Raw genomic sequence first — 12729 nt, 5'->3', positions numbered from 1 at the left:
CTTTCAGCTGACATGCTTGTATGAAATCCAGTGTAACAATTTGCCTTGAAATGAATACGTAAACACCAACTGTGCATACTTCAATTTCTGTTTTAATGTATATTTCTTTCAAGGCCTCAGATATTTGTTATTCAACATTGTTGAACAAGAAGCATTTTGAAGACCACAGCTTCATCTGCCCCATCATGAATAAAGCTGAGATATTTAAAGCAGGGTTAGGTTATAAAACATTAACTTGCAGGTTCTTGTTGAGCACTTTGGGATCCATAATGTGAAAATGGAAAGGTGAGGGCACCTTTGCAAACTTACTAATGCATAGTTGTACAACTTAAATGTAAAATTGGGGAAAGATAAGATTTAACAGAAAAGTAGTCAGAAGACTAATGATGGGAGGGAAAGCTGGTTGAACCAAAATAATCTGTTGTACTCCTAAAATCTGACCTCAGAGTGGCAAGATGAACATTGTTAAAATAAAGCTATGAGAAGTCTAATTTAAATGTTTTTACATTTAAGATATGTTATATATTGATGATAGATTGTTGAATATTGATGAAGCTTAATGCAGGGTGATTCTAGAAGAAAATCTGTTAGAAATATAAAACACTTGATACAGTCCAAACTTGCAGCAGAACAATGATCCTACACATGTAGCAAGAAATGCAAATGAATAGTCTAGATCAAAGCATATTCATGTGTTACAATGGTTTAATTCAAGGTCCAGAGCTAAATTCAATTCAGCATCAGACCTAAAATTTTATATTTCAGGGGTAAGACAATCTGAAGTGCTGAACATGAGAAATGGAGAAAAAGTACATTGCAGTGACATGAAGGTAACATAAATGTAGAGAATATGAATAAATGATTAAAATACTATGATTATAAAGGTAAAAAATTGAAAATTAAACAAAGCAAGCTTCTGAAATAGTGCAGTCAAAGGTCACACTAAGCAAATATGTTTTTGATTTAAAGAATGTAGTGTTTCAGGACTTAGAGTTTTCTCGTGCGTTTATCCCAAAATAGTAAAGCATGAGAACTAAAAGCTGCTTCTTCATGTTTGGTTTTGAGTTTGCAGATTTGATTAGATTTGAGCCAGATGATCAAAGCAGTCTGAGCGGTTGATATACTGAAGTCTGTAATGTTTTTTTGGTGCTAAGCAATTCAGTGATTTATAGACTAACAAAAGTTTATTCTCTGCGATACGAGGAAATATTTAATCTACAGGTATGTGTCGTCTGCATAGGTATGGTAACTAATGTGGTAATAATTACAGGGATTTACTGACAGGAATGTAATATATTATCCAAATGTATATTTGTTATCACCTATGAACTAAAAGTCTCAATAATTATGTTTGCCTTGCCTTAGAAATTGTTTATATTTATCTATGTGAACTGAACTTACACCGGCAATCGGCAGTCATTATGAAGATGACTGATTTCAAGCAGCGGTTGTTGTGTTTTTGATTAGGTTTTATTTCCTGAGTGGCCTTGCATCTTTCTTCTGCCCTCTGTCCACGATTATTATGATCGGAGTGCCTAAAACAAGGGGATGAATCACCTGGACAACAGAGGTAAGGGGAGACAGTGTTCCTGAGCTCTGGTAGGAACAGCAGGAAATTAGTTTGAGTACAGATTCTGAGAGAGCTCTATATCTGGTATGATGAAGCCAGCTTTGCCCTCTTCTGGAGCTAAGGAACCAAAGCAGCTTGCTGCTCCTAGCTCAGGAAGAAAACCCGAAGAGCACAGCAGTAGATCGGAGAAACCTCCAGGGAAACAGAGTGCTGATGGCCTGGTAGAGGCTACAGGTGGCCCAGGGTAGCTACTGAGGCTAACTGCAGAGGATCAAAGCAGAAGACCGGAAGATCGGATTAATCTGCCGGGAGGAGAGCAGAGGAGGAACCTGAAGGCGGGGGAGAGTTGCTGGAGATGGAAGCAGGACCAGTGAGGATCAGAGGAGCCTGCGGGCAGACTGTGCAACAGAGCTGGGGTTCATATCACTGAAGTTTGACTATTAGATGTCACTGAAAATTACAAACTCTAGCTTTGAGATCTGAGTTAGGGTTAGCATATAGATATTGAATAGGAGGGGTCTTGAGATGGACCGTTGGGGAGCTCCGGATATGATTTCTGTGGTCTCTGATAAAGTTGCAGAATGTCACAAAAAATCCCATTGTTCAAGTGGGATTTAAAGCATTTTAGTGTTGTACCTGAAATGCCAATACAGTTTTCAAGGTGCACTAACAAAACAGAGTGATCAACAGTGTTAAATGTTGCGCTAAGGTTCAGTATTACCTGCACTGTGGTTGTTCTGCTGTTTGGGTCCATGCATCACACATTCAAAAACACATCCAGGAACCGGAATGGTGTCCAAACCATGTCAAAACACCTATTAGAGTGTACACTCAAAGAAACCTACACCGAAAGAATTACAGCTATTGTTACAGGAAAAGGTGGGACATAGGATGATTGAATACAAATGCACCGCAATGTTTCAAAATTTGTATTAGTAAAACAGTTTCCTTTTCCTTCTTACTTATAAACTATCTTGTTTTGTTATTACACCTGGACATTATAGGTAATAAGTTGCTCGTAATGTAAGAACATGAGAAAATGTTCAATGGATGCAAACTTCAAGGGATGCAGACTTTTCCAAGGCACTTTAAAATTACTTCTTTAGGCTACTGTTTTTTGCTAAATGCTGGAAATTATTATTATTATTATTTATTTATTTTTTTTGCATTTGTTTTGTTCTACTTTGCAAAGTATTGCCTTGAATTTTCACTTCTATATCTTTCATTACACTTTTTCTTTCAAATATCTGGTACCAACAGCCAGACAGATGGAAACTAGATGAGCCCTGTCATCACATCAGGGACTCAGCCAGGTGTTCCAAGCTTGATTCAGGAACCTGCTGGTACCACTGAATCCTAAAAGGAATTAGTGAAGGCTTTTGCTGGGGCCTCAGAGACTTTAGCGTGTGATTACTGTGACTGCATGTAGTAGAAACCCTTAAGGCAATATTCAAAGAGGAACATTAGTCTACCTTATATCTGAGCTAATAGCGCAGATGAAGAATGTACCTCAACAGTTAGATTATGTACACCAAATAACTGGTATATTATGACTTTGCAATTAAGGAAGACAGTGATAGGAGAAAAATTACATTTGTTGTTGTTTTTTTCCCCAGGTATCTTTATTTGCAACAGAGAATATTTAATTTTATCCAATATTAGACTCTCTGTCTTTCACACACATACACACATATGCAATTTTACCTGAATCCCATCCTAAATTATATAGTAACTCCTTGGGAGCTGTGAAACTGCCAAGTTGATGGGAGGGCAGGAGAGGATTGTGGGTAATTTCATGTGATGTCGTCTGCAAAGTGATGTCTCCGTGGACAGATAATGGCTTAAGAATACAGAGTCAGAGAAAAGCCAAATACATAGCAAAACCCTTGCTTAAAAACACTCCAGCAGATGTGGCTGCACTTAAATTGTCCTGGCAGGGAATCGTTATTTTCCTCATCTAGGATTTCAGAAAAGTACATTTTAAAATAGCTCATGTTCTTTTACAAAGAATAAAAATGTAAAAGCCTTTGTTAGTAAATGTACATGTCCTTGTATTTGTCTAGTTTTTCTTATCTTGCTTTTGACCTTGAGTGTGACTAGAATTTTTTTCTGTTGTTGTTTTGTTTGCTTTTATGTAATTGTAGAGTATGTGAAAACTATTTGCTTTAAACTGTAAGTGCTGAAATTATTAGCTTTGGAGATATGATTAAGTGTATGTAAATATACAAATTATATATTTCTATATTTTATATTTTTATATTTTATATTTTTTCTTTCATTAAATGAATGATCGAAAGGAATCCCCATATTATATTATCTTTATTTTAAGTCAATTCAAAAATACTTTATGGATGTAATATGCAGCTTAAATTGCTGTTTGCAAATAGTAAAATCAAAGGAATCAAAAGAAGCTTCTGCCTGAAGACACTCTGTTGTTGTATGACCTTCTTCTGAAGAGGATATTCACACTTTTCCATAATGTTCTGTATTTCATAATTTTGTTTGTGAAATCATATTAAGAGGGTCTAGAGGAGCTCCCAGAACAGAACCTACATAGTTTTCTTTTTTTTTAGCTTGGTGAACTGCTTTAAGCCGACATCTCCAAATACTCCAGATCCTCATCTTCTCATCCGCTTAAGCAGAGTATCCACCCTAGCTTTCCTTCATGTGTTTGCCTCACCACTTTGCCACCTTAATGGGCAGCTAACACCTGCAAACCATCTCCCCAATCAGGCCCTTGTGCATACCTTTTCCTGTGCTTCTATCTGCAAGTCCACCTACCTTCTTTCCATGTAACCTTCAGCCCTTTTTGCTCTCAGATCATTTCCCATTCTGTTCACACCAACTCACTCCCAGCTGGCTCAGACACTGGATCAGTCTCAACCCACTTCTCATTGAAAGAACTTCTCACTGTGACCCTTCATCTCTAGCTACATTGGTTCATTGTCACAAAGTGATGAATCATTTAGCATTTTCTGTGTATTATTAAATTTGAAATTTTCTTTAGGAGCACGCACTACTTGTTGCTGAAGATGAGTTTGTGTCTCTCTGGTAACATCGCCCTAATACAATCTCAATGTAAACACCAAACTGCGACGTTGCTGCTATTGTAGGTGTAGTAAATCTGCTCTGCTGTCTTCTATCCAAAAAGAAGCCAGCTTAAAATTAATAAAACAAAATAAACACATTTGCAAAGAATTCTTATTTCCCAGTTGCATCAGCAAGGGCATCAATGTCAAGTCTGATAGCAAATTATAACGACTTACTGTGATAGCCTCTGAATGAAGCAACTGGACTTATCATCATTTTACCAGTCTTATATCTATGAATAAAGAAATTCATCTTCATCATGAAGCTAATGCACAGATAAGAGAAACACGAAGGTGATGTATTAAAAATGAAAAACACAGCATTAACCTGTGAAATGGTCGTGTCATGTCCACGGAACACACGGTGTGCTTCCAAATTTGCAGCCTCAATATAATTTTTCAAGAATTTTTTTGTGATTTTGGTCAGACCAGTTAACAGGTTAACACTTTATTGAAACTAATCACTTTGGCACTAGTTGCTTAGAGAAACAATACACTTCAAAAACTGAAAAGCTAAAACTTATTTACCCTTAATTTGAATAGGCAAATAAGATTAACTGCTCATGGAATTAGTATTTCTAGTTAGATATTATGCGCTTGAAATAATATAATGCAATAGTTTTTTTTTCTTTCTTATTTTATATGCAATTTGTCTCATTCCATTGGCTAAGCGTCTCACTTACCTGCTTAATTCAAGAAAAAAAGCACTTATTTAGAAAAAAACACCTAATTAGATTTCTATTTTTTGCAGTTTACACATAGAGATACAATTTGTTTTAAGTACCAGACTAATAAAACAAATGAAAAAGCAGGCAAAGAAACAACAGTAATCAAACAAACAATGATTTTAATTTCATAAATAGAAATATTTAGGAAAAAAATATTTAGGTTTATCTCTGGAAGGTGAGGCAGCATCTGAAGTAGCTTAAGAATCCGCTTTGATCCAGTTGAACTTTCTTAGTTTGCAAAACGTTTTTCTTCATTTAAGCCTTCAACTTGTATGTCAGGTCCAGTTCCAACCAGGTTATTTAAGGAGGTATTCCCTTTGATCTCCTCCTCCATTTTAGATGTGATTAATCTCTCCCTGTTACAGGGATATGTACCAAAGGCTTTAAAGGTTGCTGTAATTAAACCTTTACTTAAGAAACGGTCTCTGGACAGTTGTAATTGTAGTTGTCCTGTTAGATCTCAGTGCTGCATTTGATCTGCAAGTTGATCATAATATTCTTTCAGAAAGACTTGAATATTTTGTTGGAATTAAATGAACAGGACTAGATTGGTTTAAATCTTATCTATCTGATCGATTTCAGTTTGTTTACTTTAATGACAAATCTTCCTCATGCTCCAGGGTTACTATATATATATATATATATATATATATATATATATATATATGCTCCCTATCGTTACAATTATTAGATAGCTTTGGATTAATTTCCACTGTTATGCTGATGATACCCAGCTATATCTGTCCATAAATCCAGATTAAGCTAACCCATTACATAGATTACAGGCATGTCTGAAGACATAAAAACCTGGATGACTCTTAACTTTCTGCTCCTGAATGCAGACAATAAAGAAGTTGTAGTGTTTGGACCAGAGTTTTTGAAAAAGAAGTGGACTATTCAGTCACTTCATTTGGATGGAATTAAACTGATTTCAGATGATACAGTAAAAAAAAAAGGTTGGTGTTATTTTTGATCAGGACCTGCTATTTAAATCCCATATCAAAGAGGTTTCTAGAATTTCCTAGAATATACCAAAAATTAGACATATACAGTCCTCAGGTGATGCTGGGAAACTAGTCCATATATTTGTTACTTTAAGCCTGGACTATTGTAATTCTTTACTATCAGGAAGTCCACGGACTGTAGTTGAAAGCCTTCAGCTGATCCAAAATGCTGCAGCCAGAGTTCTATGAAAATTAAAAAGAGAGATCATATCTCTCCTATCCTGGCTTCTCTTCATTGGCTTCCTGTTAAATCCAGAATAGAATTTAAAATCCTCCTTCTCACATATAAAGCCTTAAATGGCCAAGCTCCATCTTATATTAGAGATCTGATTGTTCCTTATGTTCCTAACAGAGCACTTCGCTCACAATCTGCAGGTTTACTAGTGTTTCCTAGAATTTCTAAAAGCAGAATGGGAGGCAGATCGTTTAGTTATCAGGCACCTCTTCTGTGGAACCAACTACCAGTTTTAATCCGTGAGGCAGACACCTTGTCTACTTTTAAGGGTAGACGTAAAACTTTCCTTTTTGATAAAGCTTATAGTTAGAGTGGCTCAAGTTTTCCTGAGCTATCTCTATAGTTATGCTGCTGTAGGTTTAGACTGCTGGAGGATATAGGGACAGCTGCTCACACTGTACATCTAAAAACCACATCGGACTCAGCTCAGCAGTAAGATGGAGCCTGCCGTACTCATCTATTCGGAAGCCAAACAATTAAAAGGGGAATATGAACTCACCAGGGTGAAATGCCCTGCCTTGGCAATTTGTGCAATTTTCTGCTGAAAGCCCAAAAGAAAAGGCAAAGATATTTGGACAAAGACATGGCTGAGCAAACGTGGCTACTATGGCCTGTCAATTTTACAGACAGAACTGCATTTCATTCATTGCATTCCCTCCATGCTTCTGTGTTTACATCTGAGAGGAAGAAGAAAAAGAAGAATCCTTGTTTGCGCATGTCCACTGAGCGATTTGCCCACGACGTTCAGAATAAAATCAAACATGTTTGATTTTCTCCTAACCTCATGATTCCTGATCGGGAGGTGGTCGTAGGAGGCTGATCGCCCCTCGTTACCCCCTGTACACTACACAATGCACGACGCATGATCAGGCTGAAAGTCAGCCCGATCGGAAAATTCTCGCACGACTGGAAAATTCCCCCGAAAAGGGCAAAAAATTGCACATTGTAAGCCCAGCTTTATAGTTGCCTTTGTATTTCTGCTTCTTACTGTATGTCTGCTTCTGTCTCCTTGGATCCCAGTTGGCTTCAGCAGATGGCCACTCACACTGAGCCTGGTTCTGCTGGAGTTTTCTTCCTGTTAAAAGGGAGTTTTTCCTCTCCACTGTCGCTACAAGCATGCTTAGTGTGAGGGATTGCTGAAGAGTCAATGGGTCAATGCAATCAGCTGGTTTTCCATAGATAAAATCTGATCAATTAGACTGTATGATCTGGTTGATTTGTAAAGTGCCTTGAGATGACATGTTGTGAATTGGTGTTATATAAATAAATTGAATTAGTATTTGTGGCTGACTGAAGGGCATCAAAGTTCTATCAGTTTGTTATTCCCTAAAATATAAAGACAAGGTTTGAATACATGATTTGCAGTCTCTTAGATCTAAGGTAGCTTTTTAAAAGATGAAAAAAAAATAATTTTAGCTGATCAAGCTTAGGTCTTTCAGGTTTCAACAAGAAAATTATTATTTTTTTTTTTGCATTTTATTCAGGTGGCTGTTCAGTTTTTTTGGATTCAACTTGGGCTTCAGCTTTAGGTTCCATCAGCTCTCAGCTGTCTGTCAGTTTCTGGGTTTGAGTGACTGCCAGCCTTTGACCATCAGCCATACTCTCTAGCCAAGGAAGTCATTCTGAGGCTGGAAGGCTGTAGACTCAGTCTGGGTATCTTGGTGATTACCCTCTTTGGAATTTGGAACTACATAATAAAGTTTTACTCCAGAAGAATCATGCTTATTTCTCTGGATGTTGTCTCCACACCAGGGAAAATAAAGAAAATAACAACTTTTAGAAAATGAAAAACTATTAAAAAGAAACAACAACAAATTCCCAATAATTTTTCCTTTCAGGGCCAGTTTTATCTCTTTAGTCTGACTATTATCTGTATGAGAGAAACTAACCCAGCCTGCTTATCAAAGGCTGATCAATGTGGAGAATTTCAGAAAGTTTGCCACATCTTACTACTTATTCTACTGTTATTCAAACTCTTTTGTTTACATTTATGTATGAGAGACACTTCAACAGCATCTTAAATATAATTATGGGTAAAATGGAATGTTCTAAATTAGCAGAATTAGATCATTCACTTCAACCAAAGTCTAATCTCAAGATGAAAGTGTTGGTCAGAATTGTACCAGAAATTTCTACATTCTACAGATTAGAATAATACTATAGTAAAGGAATTTAATTTAATTTTAGCCTTTTACTGTATGTACCGTTTCTTCAACCACCTATATTTTTCTTCTTACAGCCTGAGCTGAACCTTTGGTTATTTTTAATTTTCCTCCTTATCCCAAATTACTTCTCAGACCTGTCTGAATGGGTCGAGTATTATTAAATTAGTACCATCTTATGGGCCAGCCTAAAGCATAAGTGGACTAAGCAACTGTTTAGGTCTCTACCTAGGATGCCCCAAGGGACTCAACAGTAATTAATTGTTTGGGTTTTCTACATGCTTAATTGCTTCTACATGACTATCGTAACAAAAACACAACTTCATGATAACATTCTCCATTTTTACATCAACTTCTTCAGTCATGTAGAAATCATGAATTATACATAAAAAAAGGATTGGTCTTTGGATTAGATTGACACACAGAGTAAGGACTAACGTAAAGTTCTCTCAGACAAGCTTATCTTTGCAGAAAAGTCTGATACTGAAGAGAGTGCACTGGCTTCAGATGAAAAAACTTCCAGACATCCTAAAGCACAGATGACCTCATTTACTCACTCCCTCTCTTCAAATGAGATCTTAGCTTTCCACTAATCTTTGGGTAGCTCTGAGGAAGGCCTGCATATACACTGTGACTGTTGCATCTGCAGAGCAGAGCTTTTCCAAACTCAAACGAGTAAAGAAGTGCCTGAGATATCTCATGGTAGAAGAATGATCAAACAGGCTAGTATTAACAACAGAGTTGGTGATCAGATCTCTTACAGCGATACCATCAATGTTTTTGCGTAGAAAAAAGCTGGCAAGCTGAGGTTTTAAGGAGTAAGTAAAATATTAAGAAAATACAGTACATACATTTTACATATAAAAGATGTATATGTATTTAACTGTAACTTCTGCTTCCAAATAGAAGTTTTTTCACATTCATTGACATATTTTTAACAGCAAATCATTCAACTACAATTTTCACTTCATTTTCTACCTGTTTATGTATTTTTGTTATTTAAGAACAGTGTTGATATTATATTCTTTGATTTGACTTTTTCTGTACATTTATTATTTTTATGCATGTAAGATTTTTTTTATTTATTGTGGTTCTTGGACCAAAGTCTATTTCTGCACATTTCTGTTGCTGTTGGTACTAAAAATTGTAAACACATGCATACTAATATATTAATCAGTTATAGTAATACTAGGTGCTGTTCACAAATAGGAGACCACAAAAAGCACTGCCAAAGCTGCAATTAATTATTATTAGGTGTGTGAGTTATCTGATCATTGAACTGTTGATTGCAGCAGGTGATATTAAGGGCAAAAAAAGAGGGCCACAAATAAAAATTTTGCTTAGGGCCACATGAAGGCTTGAGCTGCCTATGATTAGTGTTGCGGCGATTAAATTTTTTGGCCTTGATACCGATACCTGATACCGATACCATCTGATGTGTTTGTATATATAAAGAACTGCATACTACTTGGATGTAAAATCATTGCCATCATGGCTTTGTCAAGCTACTGCCTTCATTTGTGAAGCATGAAAAAGACTAATACAAAGTAATTCCAGTAGAACTTTTTATTGCCTAACTGGAATGGGTGACAATAGTTGAATAAACTTTTGGCTCTCAAAATGGTATCGGTGCCCTATTAGTTGGTACTCGCCGATTCCGATGGCACTATTTTAGTGCTGAATCGGGGCCCCATCTGATCAGTATCAGTATCGGTACAACATTACCTATGATCACCATTTATGGTACATTTTTCTAATTTTGCTCTTTTCATTAGTTTGTAGACTTTGTTTAGCTTGTAATATGCAAATCGTTCCTGTTTTTTACCATAGCTTGGTAAAAATCCTGCTCTCTTGGTCACCTGCAGTTGGATGAATCGCAATAAGGTAATGAATTGAATGAGGCAATGAACTGAAACAATGTCATATGATGATATTAACATGAGAAACATTTAACTTTGACTTTGCACCGTATTCATGAACGTCCGCCACCGCCAGTGTCGCTCGGATAATAAAACAAGAAAACAGTTTGCAGAGTGAATGAAGTTAATAGTAGAACAAACAGCAGAGGCTGTAGACACACGCTGTGCCTTATTTAAGAAATTGAAGAGGAGAGCCAAACAGCAGAGCATAACTGCACTCTCCTACAGCAATGATCAGGATTAAGAACAGCATGGACACAGGTTCTCAATATCCAAAATTAATATAATGGATTATTGTTGGGATCCTGAGGCCTTGCCCACCAGAGGGCACAGAGGATCCTCTTCTGTTTTATGTTAGGGACTGGGGTTACTGTTGGGATCTGGAGATCTACCATCTGTCTTCAGCAGAGTGCGCTGTGGGTCTCCTGGGCTGGAGCCTCCAGCACACCTGAAGCTCATCAGCCCATCAGGAGACCTTCCTACATAAGCAGTAGTCAGACCTTCCTTCGACGCCGCAGTGTTGACCAAGTTTGGTTAGCGAACCTGAGCTTCTGTTAATTTTGAGAATCTTAGTTGGCTCTAGAGAGAAACTAGATTCTAACCTGCCTCTGTCTTCTTTGCTCACAGAAAACCCGACTGAAGTCTGAAGCTCTGGATGAGCTTTGTCTGGAAGCCTGCCTGCCTGCCCAAGGGAGCCAAACCTGAAGATATCAGTCTGGATTCCTCCTACAGCTCTCAAGGAAGAGCTAGGAAACCAAGTCAAGGTCAGAAACTCACAAGTCAGAAGCTAGACGCTGCTGCTGCTGAGCTACCTGCTGAATCTACAGTCTCTCGACCCAACCGGTTCCCCCCCACTCAAAGGATCTGTCACAACCTCTTCAAGATATCAGTGATGGTCAGAAACTCACAAGTCAGAAGCTAGACGCTCCTGCTGCTGAGCTCCCTGCTGAATCTACAGTCTCTGGACCCAACCGGTTCCCCCCCTCTCAAAGGACCTGTCAGAACCTCTTCAAGGTATTTTCTGAATTAACACACTCGACAAGCAATCTAAACTGCCTGGCTAATCAAACTATCCATCTCTGCAGAAATCAGTGATTCCAGTCCCGGACCTGTACCAGAACCAGTTCATTATTACTCTGTGTGTTCCTCAATAAACTCTGTTAAACTTTTACTCAGCTTCCTCTGGTGTTCTGCATTTGGGTTAAGTCTCTAAGGCCAATCATGACAATTATGACCAAACACAATTAAAATGTTATCTGATCCCTGAAGAGAGTAAAAACGGCCAGAAAACTTTTTTTGTGTGTGTTTCCTATAAATCTCTAAAAGCACTTTGAAAAGTTTTGGGGAATTTGAAAATGCTCCAGGTGTAGTTTTGCACAAATTCAGATTGTAATTCAAATACATTGTAGTGTCGATCATTTTTAAAACTGGGAATACATTACAGCTAACAATTTCTGCACTGTGAGATCATTTAAGACTTTAAGAAGAAAACAGCTTACCTCTGATGCATTTCGAACTAGTCATAAAGGCTGATGAATGACCCTTAAGTTGCAAATGATTAAATGTTAGTGTTGTACACCATTTTAAAAGGGCAATTTATCCATGGTAGATGCTGAAAAAATGCCTTAACTGCTGTATTTGTACCTTTTACAGAGTACCTTACCCAGTGAATGAGAAGTTGTTTTTTGTTAAAAGCCTGAATGTAAAATAACATTTTGTTCCAATTAATTCAGACTCTACTGACAGAGTAGCAGCCACCTCAGTGCTCCATTCTGCAGGGGGATTTTGCTAGGCCATCATTAATGCCGCCGTGATGTATCCATCCTAACAGTATCAAATATTTCATCACCTCTTGAGTGACAGATTTTCCTAACCTATATGGAAATTTTTATATGGGAAAAAGTCCACCAAAATTGACACTCATCTCACATTGAGTTGAATACATTATGCAAGTGGAAGTGTAAAATTGCATTCTATGTTGGGTAGAAACATCAAATCTACAATAAAATGGGAGTAAACATT

The sequence above is a fragment of the Cyprinodon variegatus genome, unplaced genomic scaffold, assembly GCF_000732505.1.
Source record: "Cyprinodon variegatus isolate N-32 unplaced genomic scaffold, C_variegatus-1.0 Scaffold141, whole genome shotgun sequence".
Lineage (NCBI taxonomy): Eukaryota > Metazoa > Chordata > Actinopteri > Cyprinodontiformes > Cyprinodontidae > Cyprinodon > Cyprinodon variegatus.
Note: the sequence above shows the minus strand (reverse complement) of the source record.